General features: G+C 33.6%; 1 long non-coding RNA gene across 1 annotated transcript; it reads left to right on the forward strand.

Annotated features, from left to right (window-relative positions):
- Positions 1-4,708: 4,708 nt before the first annotated feature.
- Positions 4,709-9,644, forward strand: LOC128670410 (uncharacterized). Its single transcript, XR_008404760.1, has 3 exons — positions 4,709-4,994; positions 8,638-8,725; positions 9,290-9,644. It is a non-coding gene; the product is annotated as an uncharacterized LOC128670410 (long non-coding RNA).
- Positions 9,645-15,889: the final 6,245 nt, after the last annotated feature.

The following is a 15,889-nucleotide window of genomic DNA, read 5'->3' on the forward strand; positions in this document are numbered from 1 at the left end:
ATATATTTCAAGGAGAACATTTCACGTTAGATGAATTCCTCACCTGAAATTTGTGTATGATATGTTGCGGGGCTGTTGCGGGGCTGTTGCGGGGAGACCGGCCTGCCTATCTATATTTCTATAATATTGTTATAAAGAGGTAAGCATTTGTAAGTTTGAGGCGGGTAATCTCCGAAACTATCGAAACGATTTCAAAAATTCTTTCACCATTAGAAAGATACATTATTCAAGATTGCTAAAGGCTGTATTTTATCTCAAAATTCCCACGGGAACGAAGCCGTGGGCAACATGTAGAGAATTTTTTTTCAAGGGTTACGAAGACGGCTATATTGTATCGACATAAGACTGTCCCTGTTAAAAAAAACGATTTTGATGTTGAAGAAAATTTTAATTTCATTTGTAACTTGGAGATGCAAACAGAAGGAGAAGTGTGATTATTCAAACAACAAACCATTAACGTATCTCATCTCGAAGTACCGGGACATTAACAAGGTAAGTGGTAATGCTTACGTGTCTGGCTGGGCTAAATTGCTTGTGTTCTAATTTACGTCCAAACTTCTGTGTCACGTGTGTTCTATTGATTTGGTTAATTAACATTGTCTTATATGAAGGAAGTGAAAATCTAAACTTACGCATCCGCATGTGTTTGAAAATTATCAGACTAGTGAAGTAGAATTGAGGTAGCAATAATAAACAAAAACAGAACAACGCATCGCTTTGATTTATCCTGTTCTTGAATAATTTAATATCCATCACACACAAACCATAACTGAAATAGTTAATTACAAATATCTTACAAATAAGTTGACGATTAGTAGCAAAAGCCATGAAATACGTTTACTTTTTAAGACAATTAAAAAAAAAATGTAAACATCTTTAATTTTTAGAAATAAAGCTCACACACAAAAAAAGTTCGATTTTGTGTGTGAGCTACTCTCACAATTTTTCAAAGGTCTTTGACGTTAAAAACGTAAATAAACGTCAACTGATATTCCATTCTCATTTTAGAAATTCCATGTTACGTTTCAATTTAGAAGATCCTAGTACGGGTTCGCCGGGGTATTTACATTTTATTTCTAGGAAATTAAGATTGCCTGCCTCCCCCCGCACCTCGACACGCTGTGCAATTTCCATCCGCTCCAGATAAGCAAAGTAATATTTCACTTTACATGTGACGTCATTTTCAGAGATACGACCGCGTTAAGTCCTACATTCTCTTTAGTGAGGGTCATTAACGATGCTTGTGGTGAACTTAACGAGGAAAATGCATATTGCTTATATATATATATATATATATATATATATATATATATATATATATGACATGAACAATAAATTATAATAGATATAAATTGATGCACTAATAATACTTTGTATATGCATTACATTTTCGAATATAATGTAATTATTATTTATGTATTTATAAATCATTTTCGTGATAAATTAGATTGTGCGAAGACTGTTATGAAGTGCTACGATGTGCTACGTTGTGCTACGATGTGCTACGATGTGCTACAACGCAGCCATATAATAAACTTACTTTACCAATTCTTGGTATATGGTAGGGCTTCAAGCAGAAAAGATAGGAATGGATTGTAGTTACTACAATACATTTAAAACTTTTACAAAATGCTATTACTTAGACGATATTTGGCATATTTAATGAGAAGTTATCAAGAAATCAAAGAATATTCAACCTAAACACTGAAGATAATACGTACTTTCAATAGTATAATACGAGTTTGGCACAATTTATTTGCGACATACTCCGCTATATTATGGCCGAGCGCTATAATAAGGATTGTAACGCTCAATGCACACGACAAACTTATATTTTTGAATACATAACATAACACTTAAACATAGGACGTAAAACTTCGAATGGACCACTAGTGTAGTATGTCGAAATGGTGTTGAAATAAGTTAGAACCACAAAAAAGAAACGCCTGTTTTGTTACTATGAACAAAGTAGAATAGAAAAGGTGAAATAATAAAATATCAAAGTAAATAATCACATTTGCAAGCGATAATGACGCGTCTCCCGCCTTGGGTTGCTTCGTCGTTAACGTGCAAAATGACCACTTTTATGAGGGTATAAAATAGGGGTCATTTTTTCAGGACTCTACGATCCCTCTCGGCATTAATAGGAAATTATATAGGAACCCCTAAACGTTACGCTGACATAAAAGTGTTATTAAATATAGCGAACAATTTTCTGTCTTCACGGGTGAAAGAATTTCTTTTTTACTGAATTACGACTTGCGATATATCAATAGTAGGAAATACTAGGCAACCTTCAAGTATTCTTCTTCTATCGAGTGTGTTATTGATAACGCTGGTGTTCGATTTCATTCAAGTCGCCTAAAGGCATCTGACATAACGTTGAAGTAATACAACTTTACAATATTTTTTTATATTTATAATATTTGATTAACAAAAATATTACAAAAATCTATCTACACGTATATATTTATAACGCATTTCTTCTCAAAATTATCACTATAGTCTGAACATTACATTTTAATATCGGGACCTGACATCAGGTGAGCCTCATGTCTGTTTGGTAGTATGAAAAGATATATTATAAACAAGTTAAAAAATACTGAACAAATTGTTGTGTAGATAATTCAAATGGAATTGTTTTGAGTCGAAATATGTAATTTTATTATGAATAAAATATTTGAACACCTTATCTATATTGGTGAAGATTTATATTTGAAAAAATAACCAAAATCCTGATTAAGGCAACGATAAACGATAGGTACAAATATAATGTTTCCCGTTCCAACTCATTTTCGTTTATTAAACGGCACAATAGGGAAGGTATAATCCGTATCTACTGAGGGTAAATTGTTTTTATTAACAAAGCCCAGCAATTCTGTTTAATTAAAGAAGCGGTGTAGTCACGGCAAGTAAATCTGGTACTCAAAATAGTCCCCAGATTTATTCTTAAAAACAAGTTTTATAAGTTGTTTGATATATTAAATTACTATTATTTTCATGGCATTGAACTGGCGCAAACCTAATTTAATTTCTTTAGACTCTAGAGTAACTAAGTTAACATAAAATCTGAAAGCAGATTACAATATTTTAAACACAATTAGTATCTATTGTTATTATTTAATATTAGTAAATAATTCATATATTTCGGAATCTGTATAATATAGGAAATGATTTAAGTGTATTATGAAATCTTTTGAACATAATATTATAATAGGAGATTTAAAAGATTTAAGCAAAACATTTTTATGAAATGAGATTAGCTAGCTCGAGTTTTAATCGATTCTGACAAAGTCAAAAGGTTATTAGAATAAATCGATCGCCTCATCTCGAACGACCCAAATTATGGAATAAATTTTGCTTCCGAAAATAAGATTATTTGATGTATTCTAAATGGTTTAAAATTATATCGTATACGATATTTTGCTAGATAAACAGAATCGCTAGATATATAGGTAGGTCCTGTAGTGAATTCCTTTCTTACTTAGTACTGTTCATCCTTATGAATACTACCATATATCATACATACACATAAAGTATTATTTGCAAGAAAATACGCATCGATATTCCAGTAAATCATCCTCGCTATGTCAAACGATTTTTTTTAATAATAATTTTTTTCCAAAAAGCCTACACCGATTTCAATAAGGTAATTTGCAAAATAACTAAAATAAATCCAACAAATCAACTTACAAAGATATTAATTTACCTTAAGCCACGTTATTATTAATTTCAATTGCGAGTTGAGAAACTACATACACAACCTCCGATGTCCTCTGAAAACGGTTTGGCTTTAAGCATGCACAGAAATAGCAAGTTGCAACAGAATATTCACTAGAGATGACTACAGCCATTAACAAATAGATTTCTGCTATCAATAGAGCTACAGATCTCTAGCAATCAATTATTGAGATACCACCGTACCTATTCACGGCTCGCTGATTTTAACTTACTGCGTCAAATATAGAGAATATTACTTTAAGCAGTGAGGACTATAGTGTGTGGGTATAGGGCGAATCTCTCTTTCATCTGTGTGGTTGCATTCTAGGCCGTAACGCCATGAAGTTCGGGGTAAAAAACCTTACAATTTTTAATCACCAAATTTTGAAGTAATTCCTCCTTAGGAATTAAAAACTCGCGACACACGACACTGTAAAGAACCTATAAATTCAATTTTTCTTCAATCAATCAATTTTATTTTTTTACGGTATAGCTCTAATTTCACGACCCTCCTGATGACGTCAACCCTATTTGGGCATGCTCTTGTTTTCTATCACCTGTCAACGTCCCGTAGTCACCTACGGTCCCGTATGACATTCATTATATGGAGTGTAGCAATATAACAAAGGATTATAATTTACTGTTTGTAAATAGTGGCTGATTTACCTACAAAACAAACTATTTTCATATTATCTGTTTGAAAAAATAACATATCGATGTAATTGGAATATTAATTAGTCTACCAAAAAATTATAGGTAATTTGAATATTCGCTTTTGAAGGGAATTTAGTATTTTTACTTTACTTCGAAATACAGAACTGGCACTTGTAATTAATGAGATACCTCATTATAGTTTGAAACCAGCTTTAACTTACCTCCTTGATGTTTGACAAAAAGTTCTTTAAACGTAAATATCAAAATGTACTAATGACTAGATTTGACATTTAGATTTTTTTTGTATAAGTGTATATTGGATGATTAAGTTTTAAATTAATTAAATAAAAGTGTTACACGCACCACAATGCTATCTATTTTTGGTCTTATATTGGACACTTTTCAATTCAATATCTTACTGCAATTTCCACAACCAGTAACCTGGTTATAGAACTGTGTGAGTGTGACTGAACATGTGTAGGGCCCTTGCAGGTGACGTGCCATAACTCGATATAGCGGCACTTACCATGCGGGACTCCTGTCGCCACTATCTCAAGAACCTGATTACAGTATTTACGACGGTTCGCTGCGCAGAACCCCCGCCACTCAAGTTATTGCTGGTAGTAATGTTTAACCTAACAGAATATCGGTTAGTGTAGAAAATGTGTGTGCGTGTTATGGGGTAAATTTAAAAACGTTATCTCGAATTTGCAATGTCTTAATAAGTACATTCTGGCGCAGATATACTTAATCGCCTAACGAACTTATTACCTCAGGGAGGTCAGTTCATCCGCCACCAATTACAGTAAAACTTCATCGCAGATGATTGGTTGTATGGTTTACATAACTATACTTCTATTTTGATCAAAGAGGTTTATTCTAAACAATATTTTTATGTTTGATACGGTTATTATAATGACTGGTTTTAACGGCGGCTGCGCCAGTATGTATTTCTCTGCGAAAGCGGAACAGACACTGTCTTCATACAAACTTCCCCCCCCCTCTTAATAGTCTTTTGGGGGTTTATTTTTGATGAAAAAACCCTAAACGATCCTATGTTTGAACTGGTCTTTAACTATATGCATACCAAATTTCATCACAATCGGTCCAGCACTTCAGGTTTGTTTAAATATTAAATGGATCTTGTTTAAGGTAGCCTTCGAGTTTCTTGTTACCCCATATGGAATAAAGACATACTATATCTGCATTAGAAATAAATTACTACTAACAATGTAAAGTGTTTGATTAGCACTGTTTCTCACCTATAGTACGGGCATTTATTGCCTATTGCATGTAAATTGCCTAATTCGCCTAAGCAGTTTGACGTCTGCGTGTGACACTCTATTGTTCTTTAACGCAAATAATACTTATAGCTATTCTATAGTGTATATTTGGGTCATGGCCCATACTCCTTATCCATCCATAAAGAATATTAGTACCCCAACAGTGGGGGCGTTTGAACGGCTGATGATGATGATTCTATCATGATATGACATTTTCTTAGCTATGTTATAACCATTTAAAGTAGTGTAATGTAGTGTGTATCATAGTAGTGTTACGTAGTGTATCTTTGTGTTTCTACTACAAATAATTACCAATGTATAAGTATTTTTTATGAATAATCAAGAAACTCATATGTTTAGAGTAGTAGTTGTTAAAGAAAATGGTTAAAGGCATATAAAGGCTTTTTTGTATTTTACATAACATTGTACATAATTTTATTTACTCGCTATTAATGTAATAACTTTAAAAGCTTTGATAAAATATTAATAATATGGAATGAAATTAATACGTAATCAATATTTTATCATCTCTGCATGTTCTCGGTTATGTTTGGGGTTGTAAACCCGCGAAGTCCGGTATCAGCATAAAAATAGGCTTAAAGCTTTGAAGATTCGGAAGTGATTTTACAACCGGTCGCCTGCCTGACACCAAAACTCCTTGGGAATGCTATCAACTACCTATAGCCTATGTGTCCCTCGTACGACATCCACGGGAAGATATGGAGTGGTCCTATTCTAGGGTCCCCGCGCCATGCCAATTCAATAGTAAAATTACTTTATTTGTGAAGCAAAACTTTATCTTGTACAAGAATTTCTAAGTAACCATGAAATATTTTCCACTAAGCTCCATCAACAAAGCAGCACTTATTTTAAAATCGTTTTTGTGAAAGCCTACTTTCCTCACGGCAGACAAAACTGCAATGTAGGTGATATTTTACTTGCAGTCCGACCGTAACCACAATTTTTTGAAAGCTTTTGCTTTGTGTGCTCCTGAAAAGCTCATTGTTCAAGCTTCTTACATAGGTAGCTGTCACTGTAATATTTTCTATAAAAAAGTTCTCGTGTATAGATGATAGCAATTCCTCTCTGTTGGCCATTATTTGCATACAAAAACCATAGGTATATTCCGAAAATTAATGTTGAGATTTGGTCAGGTGAAGCATTTCAATGTTCCCCAAGCCTCCTTCAAAAAAATAACTTTCTCAACATAAAAATGCGTTAAACGTAAAAGAATGTATGCCGCCTATGAGCAGGTCGTAAAATTTCTTATATTAAAGCCCTTTTTAATCTATTCAGGGAGAATTTACAGGGCCGTTAGTGTCAAAACGTTGCTTTTATTTCGTTCAAGTTCTTTTGTGTCGAGTATGTTATCAAAATTTATCCAAAATTACCACAACTCATATTCTGTTGTAATTTTTTTTAAATTATATTAATGAAAATCTTATTTACCAATACGAGCCACGCCAGATAACAACATAGAATGGGCACAAGTTATCACAAAATCTGTAAATGTCCATAAACCAGCAAAATATCTGTCTGTAACTCAGCAAGGCGAGCCTTAATTGCTCACAGAAGTAAATGGTAACTCTTGCCACATAATATCGAACTAGATGTCTTACGTCAAAGGAACTGGCGCTCTCCTTCATTAGAAATTTTAAATTAATTCACATTGGAAATGAGCAAACCTGATTCTGCATGCAGCAGTGGACTTAATTAATATTTTCTTGATCCGAAAACTAATTAATTGAAAAGATTCGTTTTGCTAATAAGGAATTGTGGGACCTTTTGGGCGACTGTACATATCAACTTATACCCGTATTTCAAAGCGATACAAAAGAATCTGCAACAAAAAATTGTTCATTCAAACTAAACTAATAAAATAAGTATATTGTACTCAAAATAAAATAAGTATATTGTACATTTAACAGAGTGGCGAAGTCGAAAAGCGAGCAATTAATCCAATACAGGTAGGATTAAAAAAAGAACTTTTTGCTTTAGCTGGCGCTGTTTTCAGAGATATCAGCTTATAAATCAGCCTGTGGAATAGTGTGGATCCATGAATGTAGTGTGGCCGGCTGCGGGCGATAGCGCGAGCATGGCGCGCGGCCAGAGCCGTGTCCGACGACCGGGCCGTGCCGGACTACGGAAATTCTAGATATTACAGGAGAGACGCTTAATATATCGTATTGCTTTGTAAGAATATGTTTTGGCACCGTAAAAAATAACGTATTAAGTTTGGTTCACTTACATGTTAGTAGTTGCTTTGCATTAGTATTACAAATGTAGGTAATATTTAACGATACTGCACTGCAGTACAACTATATATGGTTTTGCAGAATTATTGCAAAACAATATGTTTATCACCAGATTTTTACGAAGTATAATTAAATTTATCGGACCGAATACATTATTAGTGGTATTTCTGTACTTTCGCTGGTTTAAGTTTACGGTGCGATTGTCGGGTGTGTACTACTTTTTGTTTTTCCACTGTATCATGGTTGAGATATTCATTCATACAAGCGTTAAAACTCGATGGTATGTGAATTTAATTTTGCATTTATTTGATTTTTAAAGGGTTATCCAAAAATGAGCGAAGCCGCGGGCAAAAGCTAGTCTTTAATAAAACAATTAATTGTTTTTATATTCACTTTAAACCCACCCAAACAAAAATTTATTTATGCTTTATTTCTTGGAAAATCATCAAATGTTTACAGAGACGTTACGGAGGATGAATGAAAAAATGTGAAATAGGATAATAAGGGCAAGCAATGCACAAAAAATATGCAAACGTGCGCCTCACAAATTGCGCTAACTTGAGAATGAAATGTAAAACTTGAACGTCGGCGTCGCGGAGCGGGGCCAAACGAGAGTCAAGTGTGGAGCGGAGCGGCTTTCTAAATAGAGGCGGACTTGCGGTAGCGTACCAACTTCCTTACAATATTATTGTGTGTAGTTTAACTAACTTCGTTTGTCATTTCAGGCGTAGTGTGACTGTTGTGCGGTCCGCGGAACGCCTGGAGGACTTCACACTTCGAGCGCGTCTCTAATTGTCAACTTGCAGCATTGACGTATGTTGTACATGGATGTCTATAGTTGTTAGCACTATAAACAGACGTAACATTGGTTGACAATAAAGAGCAAGCAATGAACTTATATTATTATTTTGTTCCTCTAATAAAGAATGACATAGGAAGTATTTCCAATTTATTTGCTTTTTTACTTATTAGTTGTAAAATATAAAAAGACTTGAATATAGTACAATTATAGTTAATTATTATTATAATGGTACGACCTTGACATTTTCAGAAATAGTATATCCCAAAAAATTTTTGAAATTAAGTAGGTATATCGTTTTTAAATTCATGAAACAAACCGTAATATTTTTGACATAGTTATAACAGTGCAACTTGAGACTTTTATTGGGGACCATTCGGATAGGATTTAGAGGCTATTAGCGTCATATAACCCAAATTTAACTGCTACTGTGGCAGGCTTTCCGCTTCTCAAATTCGTATAGAGCACAATTTATAAGTAGATAATGAAAACCAATTTGGACTTGTAATCTGTCCACTACACTGATTCAATGTAACGATATGCTGTCACGTTTTCATGCCAATGTTTATCGATTCCAGCGTGTAGTTATTAAAGTTGTGCAATGCAGCGTTGCACAGCCTCTTGGAGACATTATGCCCGTGTCATCTTCTTATTGTGACGTCATGCGACGCCCTCCCCGAGCCACCAACACCACCCGGGCTTTTCATTGTGCCGTCCCACTTTTTAATCTGAAGACGTCGTATAAAGTACAATACTTCGTAAATACAGCTGATATTTTGTTTCATTTTTAACGCAAATACTTTATATATAAGGTAAATTGATGTGTAAATAAAATTTTTGAAAAAAATATCTTTATTTATTGTGTAATCTGTATAGTTTTTTGTATTACAATTATAATAATATTTGATTCATTGTAAATGTAATTTACGATGACCATCCATCAAGTACTTAACTATATCAAGAGTATTTGGTATACATAGCATTTTTCGAGAAAAAATATCTAAGTGTTCTGTAAGTAATTAAAAATTTATATTACGATGACTTGTGGTTTATTATTATAATATAAATGTATGTACCTATAAGATACAGCATCCATAATTTAATAACTAATACGTATCCCAAAAGAATACCCAACCTTAGATATATATTATAAAGGTATATTTCCGGGCCTAGTTAGTGGAACATAACAAATTATTTACAGGGAAGAAAAACTACACGTCTAATATTAGCGGCGCAATATTAATCTGAGGACTCTGGCTGAGTCGACAACACATCTTCTTGTAGGATTGTCTGAGACATGTGGATAAATCATAGCGATATTACGAAGTCGGTGGCGGGCCGTAATAGATCAAGCCATAAAGGCACCTCTCCACCACTGAGCAAGAACATTCTGAGCTTGCATTCCTCTTGTTTGATTAAAACAATGAAATCGTTCACATACATCTTTTCACATTTTGTTTCAGTGCGTTGGGCTTTTATATTGCACGCTTTCAACAAAGTATATGCAAAATTACTAACAGCCATCTCCGCAAAATGAGCTTATTAAACATATTATTAGGCATGGTTTATTCTGCCCTTATGCCAACTATTTCAAAAAATGCTAATAATTATAATATGAAGGAAATCAACATTTGGCAACGTCGTTCAATACCACGTTTCAATCGATTTTTATAAAGATATGTCATAATTTGATAGAATTTAACGCAGTAGTTGAGTGATGCCTTAAAACGCAAGAGTGACGTCATATGTCTCACAGTCATGCACCTAGGTCGTAGTCGCGTTAGAGCTGCAATTGAGATTAATGTTGGTACTTTGACCAGTTACCTTTGATCCGACTGGTGGCCGTGTGAGTATATGCGTCTTTCAATAAATATTCATACTGCTTATCTGCTTAGGTTCTCTCCACAAAGACTGTTATAAAATATAGATAACATTTGTTGTTTCTTATATGTTACTGCAAGTTTAAAAAAATAATAAAGGTACGCCAGCCAGACTAGCCAGTAAGAGTGCAAAAGAAAGTAAGATAAAAAAAGGGCGCGAATTTATAAAATAAGAAAAATGACGATGTAATAAATATGTCAGTTCATTATTAGCAATTGATAACAATTTAGATCAAATCAAACATTGTTAAACGTTTTACAGTACTTTGCACCTAAGTTAATTTTAAGTTGTTAAGTTCAGAAACAAACTATTAGTTCATACACTTATCTTTAATAAATTGTTACTTAAGTATGGCAAAGACATCTTTATAAATGATATTACATAAGAGCCCGAGAGGCCTAGAATTTTTATAATTAAAATTATTTGATCTCACATTCCTTTTTTATGAGGCGGCGCTATTTATATATTTTGTTTTTATTTGGGAATCATACAATCGCCTTACACATAAAAATATCAATAATAGAATAACACATACATCAGTAAAGTTTCCACAATTAATTAACTCAGATGTTGTGAGCCGGTAGGTCAACTTGTACTTGTGTTGTACTATTCAGATTGTAATTTATATAATTTTTTAAGTAATACGCCCATAGGATTTGTAAGTGATTTTTATCAGGTTATGTACCATTCATGTTGTTAAAAATAAATGAAATTTCGAAAATTCAAAACTTTGACGGTCTAAAGTACACATAATTTATAAAACGCAAACAAAGTTCTTGCCGAGCTGTCTGTACGTGGACCAACGCTTTGTATTACCCACAAAGCCACACAGGAAGGTGGGTACTTGTACGTGGGGCTTTTAGGCATAGTTATCGTGCAAACCGCAAATGCGAATTTACGCTTTCCATTTTGAAAAATTAAAAGCGACATTTTCAATGCAATTGCAAACGTTCCTTTCGCAGTTGGCGCGGGTAATGGCCACTCCAATACGAAAATGCGCGGTCTTTTTGTTGTCGCCGCTTTCCAAAACACTCATTTGTGCCCACTATATACAATGCACTTAATTTTCCCTAAATCGCTACTTAATGTTTCATTGTAAACTCCATTCGCTTTATTGTAAACATAGGTATATAATAAACTCTGCATACAAGTGGGCATGAAAGCTAATAATAATACTACATTTCAAATTCCAAGCTCAAAATGTTATATGAGTCTATATTTATTGAATTATAAACATTTGTATAGTTATTGAACAAATAGTATGTATGTCAACTGAATCAAAAGTTTTAATATTTTTTTTAGTTCATAATAGTTCAACAAACAATGGTATAGTTCAATGGTAAAGTACTGATAAAGCATTAACAGATACTCGTAGTTAAGTACAGAAGATACCTCACACAAGGTTGGGATAAAACCTAGCATTGATTTTATAATTACACTGCTTTTGAAATTACTTGGGTACTTGGCAGATATTTATGAAAAAGGAAATATTGTAATACTTAAGTATCCTATAAATGTGTTCCTCTTTTCGTTTGAGTTTCGGAAGCCTTTATTTTCACAAGACACTGTTATTATGTGCTTGCTGACCCGAAATATTAATTTCCTTCGCTCAAAAGAACAAATTAGTCGATTTGAATTATTTCTTTAATTTCCATTTCCACCACAAATAAAGTAGGATTGCTCAGGCACTCTTTCAATAGCGATTCCTTAACGATCTCAATTAGCTTAAATACGTAATTTAAATGGCCAGATGTTGAAGGAACGCCGAGTGCGTTGTGGGAACGATTCCGGATCGGGTCCGCACCGGCGCCGCATTACTTAATGGCCACTAATAATAAAAGCAAACGACGAAATGACTTAAAACAAATTGCAATATTGTTCAAATAGCTTCGAATAGTATTCACGTTCAAAGCTCTTTAATATGCTCTCTCTTTTTAACCTGAAAGTGGGATTGGATGAGTGTTTCTGACATTCTTGCTTACATTGAACTACTTGTTTAAATATTAGCTTTTTTATCACAAATTACTAAGCACCATAAGTTTCAGCAAACGTTTTTCTAAAGTCACTTAAGGTGAGTTGCACCGTCAACTTTCAACGCATAAAAACACAAAGTACGCCATTTTATCCAAATGTCAGAGGCGCGCGACGCGCCGGTTAAAATCAACGTCAAATTTATCGGTGCAAGTCACCCTTAGCCACTGAAGCAATGCTGGGATTTTTTTCTCAAATTCTATTAAAAACAGGTTTCAATTTTGTAGCTATCTGACCGAATGTAAGTACATAATATAAATCAGTAACATAAATAATAATTCACTACCTATACGTACGCCTATAAACTTTTTCAAAACTATTCACTGAAAATAACGGAGTGTATTCAGCAATCCCGCAAGATTTATTAAACCTTTTTGTAGTTTTATGGTAGTAGAATGCGTAATGGTTGCGTGTCGCTGTACCGTGCATGCGTTTCCAGACTCGTTCATATGGAGGATTCAGCCATCATCGCCGATTGATGACAGCCAGTCACGATTTACATTGTTTTTGTCCTGAATGTGCAGTTAAAATAGACGTAAATGTATCTTCCTATGCAAGAAAAAATGTCTTCGTGAAAAAGTAGTGCCTACTTACATAAAACGTAGTGAGTAATAACATGAAGTAATTGCATAATGAAACTGATAATCGCATACATAATTTGTAGTGTGATCTCAGCCTTACATTTCTGTTACTTTAAAAAACGCAGCGACTATTCAAGTCTTTCAAATTAATTCGAACTTTTTATTTCAGTGGACGAAGTAATTTATCTCCTTATTTTTTATTCAGAGAGCAAACCTTCAAGTAAAATGAAACAAGAGATGGAATTAAAAATATAAAAAGGTGATTTTCCTACGAGGCTGAGAACGGCGCGGCATTAATTCAAGAGGCGCCGCCTAGAGCGAACTGTCAAGCTACAAAGTGCACTGTATGCTCTTAATATTTATGGTTCACGACTATAGACAATTACCAAAACACCCGTACATTTAAGTGTTGGCGTGTTGGCAAATGGAAAAGCTTTGCATTCAACCGTTTACGTTTTTATCTGTAGTAATAAAATAGAGGTGAACAGACACAAAAATAAAAACAATTTAAGATAACGTAATTGTACACAGCAATATTATGTACTACAGAGATTTACAAATAATGCTAGAATTGGTATATTCCGTCGTTCTTTCTAACCGAAATAACAAGTTCTACTACTACCTTCTTTATTTTTTTATTTCATTATATCAACTTAGATACCTATTTAAATATGTGGACAAAGTTTTTGGGGCAACTATACTGCAAAATGATATATAATAATAATATGAAACGTATGTACGCTCGTTAAGTTGTGAGCAGGCATCGGTTTTCGGTAGTTGGCCACTTGGCCAAGTGGCATTTTGCCCGTTAACGTAATTTTGTACTGACCACGTTAGATAGTTACTTACTTAAGATCATACTAATGTATAATCGTTTGGCAGTGAATTCATATACTGCTGTATCGGTAATGGTCTTCACAAATATGATTCGCCGAAACGCCAAGCTAAGAAAAAGGAAAAGTGAGTTCATCTACATTTTTATTCGCAATTGACTGGGATTATTCAGCTTGAGAGGGCGGATTTAAATAAAGCCTTTGCCAATTTAGAATATAACGAATACCTTCTTCCTATTTCATTAAAATTGTTTTTAATATATAATATGGTTGTCACTCCAGAAATTAACGCTAGTTTGTTTTAAAAAGAATGAGTTTACATTTTTTTTTCATAAACGTCCTTACAGGGTTCCTGTTTGAACGGATATACCTTTTACCATGTAGACGACCTGAGTAAATATATGAGACGCAGTGACTGAGTTTGAGTCTGTAAAAATATATAAGAAATTTCTATTTTATTTCACGTAACATGAGATCGGTACTCTCGAAAAGAAATCGCAAGTTTTTATCTGTAATCATTTGTACGTGAATGTACTCCATGTGGCTGGCGGTGACTGGTGGATCATTTTTAGGGATCCATTTAATATTATAACCAAGCGTTTTATCAGATATTTTACAGATTATAAATTCACATATAAAAGAACTTGTTTTTACGGGAGACAAAATTTGGAGATAGATGCGTAGCGCAATTTGTCTAGTAGTATTTATATTTAGATAAACAACCGTAATCGCACTGCTGACATCTGCGCAAATTTTTTTTTACAACATTGTGAATATTTCAAAAACGTATTGGCCGATTTTGTCACCCCATGAACTTAAAAATTCAATTGAAAGATACTAGATACCTTTTAAATTTCATCAAAATCGTAGCAACGGTTCGAAAGTTATCGCTTTACAAACATACATACATACAAAAAAAATATTTTTAAGCAAAGTAGAATGTAAAATAAACACACAAAAACTCATATTTGTGTGTTCTTAAATATAAGTAATTAAAATGTAATACATAATTTCAGTTACGAATTACAAATATTCAAACATGCTTGTAACACCTAGATAGCGTAATAGGGTCGTTAACTTTCTTCTTTCGAGGTTATAGAGCAGAACGGCTCGGACGCTAAGAATTTTACGAGCAAATTAAATTCCACACTTGTCGCCCGCATTTAACTGCAACTTTCGCGACCACTTTACTGCTAGCTTATGGTAAAACGACGTATGTGATTTTTTTTTCGAAATTGAGTAATATACGTTTTCGTAATCTTCTTTTAATGCTGGTTCTGAATTCGTATACAACTCATTTTCTAAAAAAATGGTAGATGCGTCTTTTTTCCGTTTGACGGCAGTTTAGGCGAGCTCGTTACCTCATAAATCTCTTCTAATAAAACATTCCCGTTCCGTATCTTGTAGACATTGTGGAGAATGTCAAATGTGTATGCTAACTAGATCGAGTTTCACAGTTAGTTTGTAGTTATTAGAAAATATTACCTAATTATAAAAGTAAATTTTCATAACGTCTTCACGTATCATTGCTCCTCTATACATTTATACTGCATATTAATTAAAGCCTTGCACGCTTTTACGGATAAACAGCTGAGCCGAATTTGATGAAATTAGGTACAGGTATAGTTACTGATCTGAGATCAACCGCGGAAGAGTTGCAACCATCAGGTAGTAGTAAAATAACTGAACAACAAATTTCTTATTTCTAAATTCGCTTTCTACTAATGTAGAAATTACAATTATTAAAACATAGCACACAAACTATAATGAGAACATACGCAAGAAATTCATTCAACTTTAGTCAGTAATTACCTAAGTAATACATGGTGTTTTGAGCACTAAAATGTTGCTG

The sequence above is a fragment of the Plodia interpunctella genome, chromosome 1 (assembly GCF_027563975.2).
Source record: "Plodia interpunctella isolate USDA-ARS_2022_Savannah chromosome 1, ilPloInte3.2, whole genome shotgun sequence".
Classification (NCBI taxonomy): Eukaryota; Metazoa; Arthropoda; class Insecta; order Lepidoptera; family Pyralidae; genus Plodia; species Plodia interpunctella.